We start from the raw sequence: 14,809 nt of genomic DNA on the forward strand, positions 1-14,809 counted from the left end.
ATGAAAATTGTGAAAAACAAGACTCCGGAACAAAATGCATAATGAGTTTCTTGCAGATAATTTAGTTGTTTATATTGAGAAAAATATTGATAGTCTTTTCAGTACAAAGTAAATAATTGATGAATTTGAATTTAAGAAACATCGTCGAGCACAACTTTCTTAAATAATTATTATAAGTTTTTTTTTATTTTTTTATTTACATGTTATATAAATTTATTGTCTATTATGAATCTTTTGATCGTTGGTTAAATTCAACATATTAGTTTTAAAAATTTTTAGCTTTTATTTTTTTTCGTCTTTGATCCCCCCAACAAAAATTGAGTAGCTCCGCCCCTGCTTCCATCATACCGAAAACTCAATCTCCGTTAAGACTTTAACATAGTGCGTAGTAGATCTCTCATTATATATATATATATTATACTTTTAAGTATAGTTTATTGTTTCAATATACGATACAAATACTTCCACCTAAATACCAGAAAAGATAATAAAAAAAAACCATATAGAAATACCCATTATTTGTATTATTATAATTTTATGTAATGATTATTGTTTCAATATATATTTGTATAAACTATAAATTACTACCACAATCTACGATGGCCAAAATCCAATAAGAAAGTGCAAAAATTGAGAATCAAACAAAGAAATTTAGCTGCAACTCTGGAATGAAGCAATGCTTGATCAAGCAAGCCACCGCCGAAGACCTCCAACTATGCCTTCTGTTTCATTATGAGTTCACTACAAAGAGAAGAGATGAAAAGAACAAAGGGTAATATGAATTAGCTATCAAAGTTTTGAAAGGAAAAAGAAAAGAAAACAGTTCTGTTTCATTAAGCCATGAGTTCATTCTTCCTTAAGATTATGAAGAGAAGTACCGAAGAGATTGAGCAAGTTGAGCTGCTTTGGTAAAGTCTCTATTTTCTCTTGCTCTTAAGATTTCAAACATGAGAGCGAGCCGGATTTGGGTGCTGGCACTCTGCTGTATTACGATGGCGGTCTCTTTGCGGAGTTGGTCACATTTAGCTTCTATGGCTTTAAGTTTGTCTTTTAGTTGTCTTTGCTCCTCTTTCCTCCTTTCTTGTTCCGAAGTAACCTCTTCCATCTGTGCTGTCAACCCTCTCATCATACTGCTGCCCTACTTTTTCAACTTCCCTCTTTTCTGATATAAAATGAAATATCAAACTAAGTTATTATTGTTTACTAGCAACAAATTCTGCTTACCGGCCAAAAGAACAACTTTATTCTGCACCAATAAATGTCTTGAAGTTTACTTTTCGAGAAAAAACAAACAAGTAGAAACAAAAACCTGACGTTCCCTTGGCAGTAATCTTGAATTTAGTGCTGCGGTAAAGGGGGACATGTTCTTGCTTCTGCCCAGCGAAACCATCTTCGCTCACTAGCCCCTGGTTTGATGTACTCAAGTTATATAAATTGTCCATAAATTTTCCTCCCTTTATAGGGCGATACATGTATATATTTAGTTTGACGTGCGTGGGAAGGTAAAGTTTAATTCCTTGCGTTTACATCTTGACAAAGTGGCCCGTATTCGTCCTGGGCCACACTTGTCGTGGTTGTTATGCCAAATTGTTGACGAATGCACTGTGAGAACATTGAGGAAGATAGAAAATTTAAGATCTGAATCCGTCCAAATCTAGACAGATTTCATCCAAATCTCGAACGAAAGAAGATGTAAAATTGATGGAAATCATAGTCGTAGACTGTACAGAGGTCAGAAAGAAAAGAGGTATCCAGAATAGACAATTTACTCAATAAGTTATTTATATATATAGATAGTCAATCAATCTAAAATCAACAAAGCTCCTCTCTGTCTACTCTCGCCCGACTACAGCATGTTTGTTTATTAAAACCAACGAATATCGCACGTCTCTTACGAATTTGCTGTGCTAAAAGGACTTGTAAAACGAACCAAAAGAAGGATTTTACTAAGTTAGCCCTTTAACTGGACAGCAAGTTATTGTTTAACAGGAGTTTTATTTGTTTCAAAAAATAATCACAATATATTAGAAAAATTAAGCTTAAATCCTTTGACAGAAAAGTCATGATAGAAAAGAGAGATGATTGGGTTTTCTTCTCCTCAAAATTCTAGCACTTCTCATTATTTCATATTATATGGTGTTCAAAATTGATAAAGAAGAATAACGCTCCAAGAGAATTGGATGAAATAATAAAAAAAAAGAAGCAGTTTCTTTTGCATGTTGAAACTTTCATTTGCTAATTAAAATTTCACATAGTTTATAATACCAACAAAAATACTTTATTTTGGATATGGACTTTAACTTGTTGATCCCAAACTACGCACTATTAGGAATTTCAAGAATTTTTTATATTGAATTAGAGAGAGAAATTACAGAATGACAAAAAATGATAAGAAAGTAGTTCATTGAGTAAGAAAAGGTCTGCAAGGCAATCTATAATTATTTGGTATTTCCGGATCTACATCCATTACCTTGACAATGCTTGTCAAGAATTTTTATATCCAAGTTCATTAAATTAAAAGAATTAATAGTTTCTACTAATCTTTTAAAGGTGAGATCTCATGTTATACAAACCCAACATATACTTCCAACATTGAATATCACAATCAACTAGTGTTTTTCACACTCATTCTTACAACCAATGAGTGTTTTCCACACTCAATCTCACAAACTTATGGCTTGAACGAATATGTAACTAATTACTAACTTATCTAAATACACCAAAACAACCCAAATGAAATTACAATAAATTAAAAATAAGAGTCAAGCACTATGAACAAATGTAATAGAAGAGTTCTTAGAACTATCAGCTCAAATTTCTTAATTTTGATCTTTCCGATTTTTGTTGAAGCTTTTTTATTTTTATCTCATTTAATAAGAAATACGATTGCGCATAATCAGTTTAGGGCTTTCTGTCGTGCAGGTTAATTGGTTAGTTCTTCATAGCCCATTAACTAGTTGAATCCTTGGATTTCACTCTTCATGTCGATCACTTGACAAAAATTTTTTGATTGATTGAAGTGGTCAATTGTAAACTTCAAATCTTTGCCATGACTTTAGACACGTTCAATCGCTTTACTTGTTGCCTTAATCGATTAATCTGAACCTTAAGAGTTTTTTAATCTTCTTTGGAGCATTTTAATTGCTTCAAGATAGAATATTAGTTAATTAGCTATTGTTTTGACTAACTTCGAGTTCATGGTTTCAACGCACTATTAATTGACTAACCCTCCATCTTATTTAATTAACCTTTATAGCACTCAAATGAACAAATATAATAAGAATTCCCTCTCTTCTCAAAACCCTCCCTCCCCTCTCTTTTTATTATTTCTTCAAATATAATGCATTTATTTGCATGCCATCAATTATGAGCTTCCTTGGGGTGATTTGCTCCTTCCAATTTCACCTCGTTAGTATGTACCCAATAATATTTTTTAAAAGTGATTTTATTAGTACTAAACACTTATGCCAATCGAAGTCTATGCTGTTTGCAAAAGGCTTCTTTTAACATATAATTACTCAACTGTGCTGAACCATAATTGTACAATTCCATATCTATCCACTAGTACTCAATGGCAAATTCTCATACCTAAATGAGCTAAGAAAACATTGTCGAATAGCTCTCTACCCTTCACCCAAAAAAGTCCAAGCAATAGAAAAGAGAAGTCCATTGACGCAAAAATTAAAACTAATCACTTTTTCTAATGTTACTTCACAATTTACAAAAACCACTAGATCATATAGTTCACATGTATCTGCACTACATATATTGATGAATGTTAATGAGTAATGATATTTTCTATATATTGTTTTCTTCAATTAACCTTTTTTAATAAAAAGAATGCTTTCAACAGAAGTTTCTCCATTACATTAAAATTGGTTATCTTCTCTTCATTTGAGCTACATGACAAAATATGTGAGTAGAGGCGGGCCACACTACCCGCAGAGAGTTCCCATTCAAAACAAACGACGCAAGATTTGCTGACGTTTCCTATTGCACCGCTCACGACTCGACCGATTTCGTTCTTTATCGGTCGATAACAAGCTGACTAATCAGCCGCCACCCAACAACGTGTTCGAATCCCCTTCGCATGAACTTTCTTGGAAACATCATCGACATAAACACTAAACTTGTTGTTGGTACTATAAAAGCAATTAGGAACTTTCTTGAAAACATCATCTTGACATACACGCTAAACTTGCTGTTGGTACTATAAAAACAATTAGGAACGTTCTTGGAAGCATTATCTCAACATAAACACTAAACTTGCTGTTGGTGGTACTATATAAAAGCAATTACGAACTTTCTTGGAAACATCATTTTCTCTCTCCTTATCTTTTGGCTTTCATTCATGCTGCAAATCTAAACTTTACGGTATGCTAAGTATTGATCATTTCTTTTCATAGTTACATAATTGTGTCTGTTTGCTGTGGTTGCGTAATTTGCCCTTTTTCTTTCAGTTTTTAGCTTCTTGTTGTTTATCAATAAAATAAATGTAGAATTGATTTCATCGGCGTATTCTGATGCTTTGAATACAATATCTTTTCTTGTTTGTACTGATTATAAAATACAAAAAGGACTGGTTGACTGACAGATAGAGAGATTGCGAGAAGTCCATGGCCCCAAGACAAATGGCAAGTAAATGGAACGTTCCCATTAAGAAAAGTCTCATGTCATTGAAGAAAAGGGTGAGGGTATATTCCTGGAAGGTATAGCCTTATCTTCATAGCCTGTCTCCCATTTTTTTCATTCTTTTCTGGCGAAAACTCGCTTTCTTTCCCTACAAAAGTAACTAAGTTCCATTATCATGCCAAAATAGAAGGGAGCGAGGAGATCGAAAGCAGAGTTAGCTGCAATAAGAGAAGAAATGCAGCATACTAATGTAGAGCTGGCAAGGCTTCTTCACCAACTTGTCCAAAGAAAACAACTGATAAGATCGGTGGCAAGGTCCAACACTTTGGTCAATCACTTCTTTGAAACAACAATTGCAAGTTGGGAAGATTAAAAGAGAGGGAACTGCCTGAACCCATCTTTCTTTCTGCTTGGTTTCTTTTGTACTATCACCTTTTTATTGATTTTGTGCTATATTCTTCCCCTTGGTGAAGGTAATTAGCTTTATTTCTCCTTTTCTTTTTCTTTTTGCTTTTAACCTTTTGTTGTTATTTTTTTTCACAGAAAGGACAAAACACAAAGAAAAAGAAGAAAAAAATAAAATTTTTATCATGAAAAAACAAAAGGATAAAATAGAATTACATGAACAAAAGAGAAAAAGTGAACTCTTATCATAAACAAATTCTTTTTTTTTACTGTACAAACTAAGAAACAGAGAGTGTCTGGTACTGTGTGTGCAAAAGATATTGAAGAACAGTCTCTTCCTCTCTTTATGGAAATTAATGACCTGTGAACAACTTTACAATGCTGTGGAATTAAACAAGGAAATGTTTATAAATTTTTTTTAGGTATATTACTCAAATAAGTCCTTGAATTATTCAAAAAAGTTTAAATAAGTTATTATTCTTTTATTACTTCAATTAAGTCTTTATATTTTTATTTTGAATCAAATAAGCTCTTATGACTAATGATTAACGAATTGTTATTGGTTAAAATGACAATTGTCATTCTATATCCACGTGTCAATGACATGACGTTGATGTGGAGAGTGAAAAATGCCATATGATCATGTTATCATGTCAAATTAGTATGCTTATTTATATATTTGGGGAAAAAGGGATTTGAACCTTGCCCTTTAGAAAGAGGAAAATCATGCACCAACCAATGAATCAAATGTTTGGGTGCATATGTTAAATTAGTATGTTATGTCATAATTAATTATGACATATCAACATGCCACATCATTATTAATTATGATAGGTTAACATGCCACGTTCTTGTTACGCGACATAAAATGACATATGACATTTTGACTAAATCAACTATTAGCCATGAGGGCTTATTTGACTCAAAATAAAATAAAAAAAACTTATTTGGTTCAAAATAAAAGTATAAGACCTTGATTGAATGCAATAGAAGTATAAGGCTATATTTGAATTTTTTGCTTAGTTTAAGAAATTTTGAATAGAGGCATCAAGACCTTGCTACCAAGAAAGAAAGTCTTGAAGAAATTCTCGAGACCTATACAAGAAGTATGAAGACTATAGTCAAGAAACCTAAAAAAAAATAGGACTGTTTTCAAAAGTATCGAGGCCTAGGTCCAAGGTGTCATTGCCTGAACATCGGACTTAAAAAAAATAAAGAGCTAAACTTGTCTTTTGACTCCCTAAACTAGAAGTATATCACAAATTCTGAGGTCTGAGGTTTTCTAGCATTCCTCAATTGCCAAAGCTTTTATTTGCCACCCTCTCAACTCTCTTTCAAGCTTTAAAAGCATTTTTCATTAAGAGCAAGTAATTTCTAGCTTTTAATTTGGTTTTTCAACATTATGGAGGTAAGGAAATTATTTTCTAGAATCAAAGTTTATGGGTTGTTTTCCCTTTAAGGTTCTATTAAATCTTAAAAATGTGATTTTTATCTTAAATGCTAGGTTTCAACTATTTTCCAACTTTAAGAGCTTATCAAGGTAAAGTTATTACTAACTAAAATTAGTTTGGGAGGCTAGAGTTTTTGTTTAAGTATGAACAACAAGTTTAATGGAGATTTAGACTAGTTGGCTAGTGATTTATGTTCAAGATTATGCTTAGAATGCAATTTTACAATGCTAGGAACAATATTAATACTCGTTTAATTATTGCTGAGCACGGAAGAAAAAATTAGTATGTTTAGATAAGCCGAGTACTTGACAAGAAAAGGTTCGAGATGCTCCAAAAAGGTTTGATGAATTATTTGGTTAGTATGATTTTATCATTATCTTATAAATGAAAGGTGTTTGTGATTGATACCACATTTGTAAGAAGTTTTCAATCTAATATATATATATATATGTAAATATTCTACTATGTGTTAGCTTTCAATAAGGAAGGACAAGTCCTTTCATGTGGTTTAGACCAAACCACCACATCATGAGATCATGTGTATGATGCATGTATGTTCTGATGTAATGCATGTTTGGCTATTTGCACATGCTATATGAGACGAGAATGAGCATACGATGTATACTATGTTGTAATGTATGTGATGCTTATTTCCACATACTAATGAGATGAGAATGAGCATAATGATATATGCTATGTTGTAAGGTAATTGATGTTGATACCACATGCTATATGAGATAAAAATGAGTATATGATGAATGCTAAGTTGAAATATATGTGATAATGATTCCACTTACTACATGAGATGAGTATGAAATCATGATTAAATGCTATACATTTGAGAATATTGCATGATCATGATGAATTGAAAAAGTAACTAAACTATTTTTGCTAGGCAGAGAAAATATTGCTAAGTTAACCCAAGGGTAATAGGGGTTTTACTATTATCACTTTGAGAAAGAGTGAGGCATTGATTCCACTATAACAGTGAGGTGGTGATTCCATTCCCAAGATGCACCATGTATGTCTAAGAGTGGTAGGGGTTTAACATTGCTTAAGATGTCCATGGGTGATAAGGGTTGGACCATCACCAAAAGCTATCCAAGGATGATGAGGGCTTAACCATTGTTAACTTCTTAGGCCATTGAATGTATTTTGATTGATGTATGAGATGTTTATTGATCTATTGTATGTAATGATAAAATAGCATATAAATGAGGTTTCTTAGCCAAGTAAGTTTGCAAGCTTAGTCATATGAGAGATCTCAAGTTTAAAAGGTCAAATGAAGTTGATATATATTGAAAATAACCCAAATTTTAGGTATATATGAATGAAGTATTGAGACCTTAAGAGGAAGTCTCGATACCTGTGAAATAAAATGCTTAAAAGATTTTGTAGAGAAAGTCTCGATACCTATAGAAGAGGTATTGAGACCTCAACTAGAAGTATCGATACCTCCCTTGAAGGTATCAAGACCTTAGTTGTAGAATGAGACTTTTAAGCCCTTTTTGATGTGTACTAAGAGGTTTTATGCTCAAACTCATTTCTAAAGGTTTAGGTGACTTTAAATGGCTTCGGAAAGCATTACAAGGTTTGATTAAATGTCGTGTTCAATGATTTGAAGATTTAATATTCAACTCAAGTGGTTTTAAGTACACTGTAAGATTTGAACTATTTCCAATTATAAGGATCTAATCATTAATTACTAAAGTTATACATGCATGCTATTTAAAGATTATATTTGTGGAAAGCCTAAGCCCCTTAACTTGTCCCCTTCTTGTATTCATTCATGAAGTTTTTTGTGACTCACACGTTAGTTTCTCATATTTTTGTTGTAGATTAGTGATTGCTGCTAGCCACTTGTGTCATGAAGACGTGATCCATTCCTTTTCTGGTAGGTGATTTAGCAGCCATTTGCAACCTAGAGGTCGAGTCATGTTTCGTTGATGAGTTGTTCTTTATTTATGTTAATGTTATGGATTTGTAGCCTTTCATGGCATTGTGCATATTTTACTGACTTATTTTTTATGGCTCGAAGGCCCATATGAGCACCAAAGTGCAAGTACATGTTTAAATGAGATGATTTTGAATTATGATTTGAAATGACATGATACGAGTATATGAGCTTTCCACATGTTATGAGGCAATATTCCATAACGATGTGATAGCAATTTTCCACAGTTTATATGTAAAACTCTGACTTTTCATCTAAGTGTAGGTTGGAAAATTTCCAATAAAGATGTACGAATTGAGTTATTTCTTTATAAATTTTTGAATTAGTTTCTCAAACCATGGAATTTTAAATTTATCCTTCATATAGTGTTTTAATTGTGGAGGAATGATGGTCAAAAGATTAGATGAAAAAGGAAACCAAAAAAATGTGTTATTGCGAGTGAAGGCATGAAAGGTTGATCCCCATGAAGAAAGGGTCGATCCTTATGTGTTTTGAGGATCAAAATAGCTACTGGAAGTAAAAAGAATAGACTCCTAAGAAGGAAGGCTCAATCCCTAGACAACAAGGTATTTGGAATAGGTTTTGCAAATGGCTAGGATCAACCTCTATGGAAAGAAAAGTCGATCCCTACAAGAAAAATACTTAGAAAGCTTTCGAGAGACTTTAGAATCGACCCCCAATGGGTAAATGGCCAATCCCTACAAGTTAGAATGCTTGGAACAGCTTATGGGGACTCAAGGATTGACCTCAATGGCTAAATGGTCGATCCCAACAACAAAGGAAACAAAAATTAGCTATTGCAAATGGTGGGATCAACATCCAAAGGACCAAAGGTTGATCCTAGAAAGTTTGGGCAGAAAATTTAAAAGCCCAAGATCAACAACTAAGGGTTTTGGTGTTGATCCCAAGGCTTCAGCATGGAAAAATTGTAAAAACCCAACTCAAGCCCTAGATTTCACTTTTCACTTTTCTAGCCTCCAACTCATCTCCAACACCATCCAAACCTTCTCCTAACCACTCCAAACCCCATTGGACAAAGATTCATCCTTCCAAACTCAATTCTAAGGTAAGGTTTGGCTTTTTTAAATTTAAATCTCATGAATATAACCTAACTCTAGGTTTTTACAAATTTCAGCACATTAAATCATTTTGAGCAAGGATTTTGGGGGTTTTGCTTTCTAAGGAGGTTGTGAAGGTAAGGATACTTAAGTTTGTTTATTTTATGAATTGAGTTTGAAGTTGAGAAATTCATTGTAGGTTGTTGTTTAATTTTCTACTCATACAAGTGTATGTATTGAATAGATAATATAATAGTTTAATTGTGATTCTTGCTTTTAGTTTTTGTTTTGATTTTAGTTTATTTAATTTTTATTATTTTAAATTTGGTTATTCGAAAAAGATTAAGGAGTTTTAATTTTAGTACTTAGTAAAGAAATTTAATTCAATTCTATGTGGGATTAACACTCTACTTTTCACTATATTACTTGTTTACGGTACGTAAACATGCATGATAAAATCAAACAATAAAGTGCAATGAATAAGTATAAGTAGTGAAGAGTAAATTAAAGAATAAACAAATTAAGAACAAATTTTCAAAACTCTTCAAAGTAAAGTAAAATACACAAGTATAAATAGTGAAGACAAAAGAGAAAATGTAAAATGAATTTATAGAGGTTGAACCCTTCATTGCTTCCTAGGTCCTTGCCTTAAGCAAGTTGAGGAGGTTAATACACTATTGAATGATGTCAATACAATGCCTTTTAAAGGTTTAAGAATAACTATTGCCTTTTCAAGGTTCAAGCAAAACCTTTTGAAGGCTAAGGTATAACCTTTATGCCTTTTAAGGATCAAGCATAATCTCTAAATACTACCTTATAAAGGTTAAGGTTTAACCTTTTTCTCTCTTACAAGATTGAACCAAATATACTTTTAGAAAGTGGGTTTTGCCGAGTAAGTACAAGCAAGATAGAGTATGATTAACGCAGAGATGTATACAAAGAATAGGAATGGCAGAACAAAGAATTTGAAGCTCAAAGATAACATAAAAGCTAAGTAAAATAATGTGTTTTGCTTGCTCTAGCTTGATTTCTCTTTCTTTAACCTCTTTCTTTCCATAAGATTTGATTCTTGATCAAATGATGTTTTTTTCCACTCTTCTAACCTTGTAAATGTTTTGGAGAAGTCCTTTTTATAGTTAGAGAAGCTTTGGAGTAGTTAGAGAAGGTTTGGTGCACAAACTAGCTATTTTTCAAGGTTCAAGCACAACTTTTTCACTTTACCCTTTGAAGGCTAAGATATAACCTCTATGCTTTTCAAGGATCAAGCATAATCCTTACACACAACCTTTTGAAGGCTAACGTATAACCTTTATGCCTTTCAAGGATCAAGCACAACCTCTAAATACTACCTTATAGAGGCTAAGTTATACTCTTTTTCTCTCTTACAAGATTGAACCAAATATACTTTTAGAAGGTGGGTTTTGCTAACTAAGTACAAGCAAGATAGAGTATGATGAATACAAAGATGTATAGAAAGAATAGGAGCGGTGGCACAAAGAATTTAAAGCTCAAAGATAGCATATAGTAATACATTATGACCACCCAAATGTCAAGACAATCAATATAGTTTGACTAACCTTTCAATATATAGTAGTTCAGTGTAATTTGATCCTTTTATCATATATCCCAGATAGAGAGAAAGCTTAGCTTGGGGTCTACTTTCTAACTTATCCATATTAGTCCTACAACTTCCATATTGACCTATTAATATTGCCTTGTCTAAGGATTTGAAGTCAATATAAGCCAAGAGCAAATGAGATATGTCCCTTTTAAATCACTCAGGGTGATGAACCGTCTATGGATTACTCATTCATCTTTGTATGCTTCATGCTACACCCAAAAGCACCCTGTTTACACATCTAATCGCCTCAGACTTGTAGAGGTTAAATCAAAGCATGACAATTCACATACAAGATGACTTAGTATCACATGTCTAAGGATTACTTACACTACTGACACATGAGAGTATTTTCATAGACACTTGAGTGAAATACCAAATGGAACTCTCACAGCAAGTTATGTTCAGTGAACTTGTTCCTTAACAAGCACCCACATACTATCTTCAAGTATCTCACATACTTCAACCTATGAGATTGGTTGTTTACTTCCAAAGTAAGGAAGCTTAGCATGTAAAACCCGACCCTATAAACACATGTCATGACATACATGCACTAAGTAGCATGTTATTATGCTAGGAAAGCACCTAAGAATAGACGAAACCTAGTATCATACCTAACGGTACACTTGAGTTGATTTAACCTTGAACTAGTTCAGATAGCAATCGTAGGATGAAATTTAATATTTTATAGTCCAGGAATAACTAAAATTGATTATTCAGAGTTCGAGGGTTCATTAGGGGTAAAATTGAAAATTTTGATGTTTAGGGGCAAAATCGTCATTTTGCCACCTAAGATAATAATTTGATCATGGAGTGAAATTTTTACCAAGATTAACTATTTGGAGTATAATTTAATGATAGGAAGTGAAAAAGTTTAATTCTGGTGATTTCTGGAGTGTAGGGGCAAAATAGTAATTTTGCCACCTGCGAACCAAATTTAAGATTTTGAGAGAATTTAGATCAAATTTGACAAATTGGAGAATGGTATGAGTATAAGGGATGAAAAATATGTCTATGGGCAATTTTTCAGTTTTTTGGGTAAAAATGTAATTTTTCACTTTTATGGGGGCAAAAGTGTAAATTTCAAAAATTACTCCACCGAGACTTTGGATAAGTCTGAGAATTTTATCTAAGCTATGGATATATGGGAGAAGTGTATGGTGAAAATTTGGAAACAAATGGATGAAATTTTAAAAATGAGCCAATGGGAAAGTGACACGTGGCATTTTTAATGATATAATATTATTTTAATGAAAAGTCAGCCCATTTAAACCCCATTTTAAGTGCTGGCCAGCCATAAAGGAGAACAAGAGAGAAAATAAAGAGCAAAGGAAGAAAAAAAGAAAAACCAAAGAGAAACAAGAAATTCAAAGGGGAATTCGTATTTTTTGCCCATTTACGAGTCTAACGGTAAGATTTTTCGACTTTAGCTTGATTTCTACCTTTCCTATGCCTTTGTTTCCATTTAGCATGCTTGAGGAGAGAGATCTAAATGTGACATCAAGGGCTGGATGAAATTTTAGGGGAGAGATTTTGGAATTTTTAGGTTTTGATTTTTAGTTAAATTGGTAGTTTTAGTTAGTTAAATGTGTTTAGAAATTAAATTGGGCAAGAAAGCATTAAATTTTCACAATACCCACCCTTGGCCGAATCTGCAATGAGGTACAATGATGATGATCTGATTTTTATTCTAAGAGAAATGAAGAGAAAATGATGAAAAATGGTTAAATGTGATAGAAAAACAAAGTAGAAAATTTACCAAATTAATGTCCCATTTTTGGTCGAATTTTCCAAGGAAGAGAGTGAGCTGATTTTGGTGATTTTAGAGGAATATTTGCTGATAATTAATGGTTAGAAAGGTTGGAGAGAGAATGGGACAATTTAGAACTAAAATGGAACGCGTTAGCAATTTATCGTTTAAAGTGCAAAAATAGGTTAATACCGCGTTTAAGCCGTTTTAGGTTATTGCATTTCATACCATGCATTAGTATAGGATTTAAGTCAATTATATAGAGATTTAACATCAATGTGGTGAATTGAGTAAATTTTGCAATGTGTTTAGGAGGAGAGCCTTCCGGTAAAGGCAAGGAAGTCATACCCGACGAACAGTGATCGGGGCACCTAAAAATCAGTTAATTTGTACAAATGGTGAGTAACCTATTATTATTGTAAATTATCTAGAGTTTATTTTTAAATGCTCTTCGTGGATTTTATGAAACGAAAATGAGATTAAAACGAGATTTTTGATGTTTTAGAAATAAATGTGACAAATAAAAATATATTATGTTGATTATGAAATTGAGTAATTGGAGCATGTTAACTGTCTTGAAAATTATATATTTTCCTATGAATGGCTTATGAGATATAAGTATATGTGGCTATATTTTGTAAGTGCATTGGGAAATTTATATAAGTTGTTTTTACTATGCAAGCTGGATAAATAAATAAAAGCCACGTTATACTGTCGAAATTTTATTAAAATTGGTGGGTTAGTCACTACAGTGATAGGTTTTCATGGACTGCCAATTAGAGAGGCACGGTAAACCCGGTTATATAGTTACTCCAACTGTAGAGGCGAGGAGGGTAACTCCCGGGGTAATATTAGAGCTCACTTCACGTCAAACCCCCACGTGAATGTGTATCTCAGCCAACTCCAAGGAACGACTGGTTTTAAAAATAAAAATGTGTTTCACATGTAAATGTTATAACAACCTTGGTGGACTCCGTTAGATGCCTCGGCCAAGGTATCCCTGAGGATTAGTTTTGGCTTGAGCCTTGTCTTAATAAAAGTTATAAGCCCTGACAACTGTTTTGGTAAATTACAAATGTTTTATGGTTTAAGGAATAAATTGAAAACCTTATGAAATGGTTTGTGATTTGTTGTTTAAACTTGCCTCCATTTTACTCGCCTTTAGATATTTATGATAATGTCTATTTACTCATTGGGATTGCAAAATCTCACCCACCTCATTTCCAAACATTTCAGGCCTGTGGTAGCTTGTAGATATTCGATTTTGTCGAGGATTCCAGTTAACCCCTCTGTCCCACAGACAGTAAGTTACTATCACTAATACTAGGTGTATTTATGGGCCACTTGTCATTGTAATCATTATTGTACATTATAACTTTGTAAATTATTGTATGTATGAATTTATTTTATTCTCACGGTACAAAAATTATTTATGTATAGTTCTATAAAAATTGTTTTATAAAAAAATGAAATATATTATCAAATATTTTTATTTAGTTTAATTAGCCAACTTTTCACTCTAAATGAATGATTTAGATTACAAAAATTTATTTTTAATCGGCAGTGGATATTTTTCTACCATACGTTGTATCTTTATCAAGTTTTGAAATTTTTTGGTAAAAATGATCAAAATACCCCTATGTGCTGAAAATTTTATTTTGATTGTTTTCGATCTAAAATAGTTTATATTTTCTTAAAACTCGATATTTAACCACGATTGCTCACAAAAAGGGCAAGAAACTGATTCGTTAGCCTTGTGCGGTTCCGATTGGCATTCCGGATAATGAGTGTCAATCGGGACGTCGCGGCGGTTGTCATGGGCCCGAGGGAGGTTCCGGGTCATGACATAGCATGTACCAATTTTTGAGCAGTGTCAATGTCTTTATTCTTGACAATACAATTAATTACCAGGAACATATTTAAGAACAAGGCTTTGATGTA

The 14,809-nt window shown here is 32.7% G+C and overlaps 2 long non-coding RNA genes across 7 annotated transcripts; one reads left to right on the forward strand and one right to left on the reverse strand.

Annotated features, from left to right (window-relative positions):
- Positions 1-503: 503 nt before the first annotated feature.
- On the reverse strand, positions 504-1,440 carry LOC18594802 (uncharacterized). Its single transcript, XR_016027383.1, has 3 exons — positions 1,310-1,440; positions 879-1,162; positions 504-741 (listed from the first exon to the last, which is right to left on the reverse strand). It is a non-coding gene; the product is annotated as an uncharacterized LOC18594802 (long non-coding RNA).
- A 2,760-nt stretch (positions 1,441-4,200) lies between these two features.
- LOC148761801 (uncharacterized) lies at positions 4,201-14,364 on the forward strand. Of its 6 annotated transcripts, XR_016027559.1 has the most exons (5): positions 4,201-4,374; positions 4,578-4,709; positions 4,820-9,637; positions 13,181-13,266; positions 14,105-14,364. It is a non-coding gene; the product is annotated as an uncharacterized LOC148761801 (long non-coding RNA). The 6 variants fall into 6 exon arrangements; XR_016027558.1 differs by lacking the exons at positions 4,201-4,374; positions 4,578-4,709 and having other exon boundaries at positions 4,718-9,508; positions 9,578-9,637; XR_016027560.1 differs by lacking the exons at positions 4,201-4,374; positions 4,578-4,709 and having other exon boundaries at positions 4,718-8,147; positions 8,327-9,637.
- The last annotated feature ends 445 nt before the right edge of the window (positions 14,365-14,809 follow it).

The sequence above is a fragment of the Theobroma cacao genome, chromosome 7 (genome assembly GCF_053813885.1).
Source record: "Theobroma cacao isolate CCN51 chromosome 7, ASM5381388v1, whole genome shotgun sequence".
Classification (NCBI taxonomy): domain Eukaryota; kingdom Viridiplantae; phylum Streptophyta; class Magnoliopsida; order Malvales; family Malvaceae; genus Theobroma; species Theobroma cacao.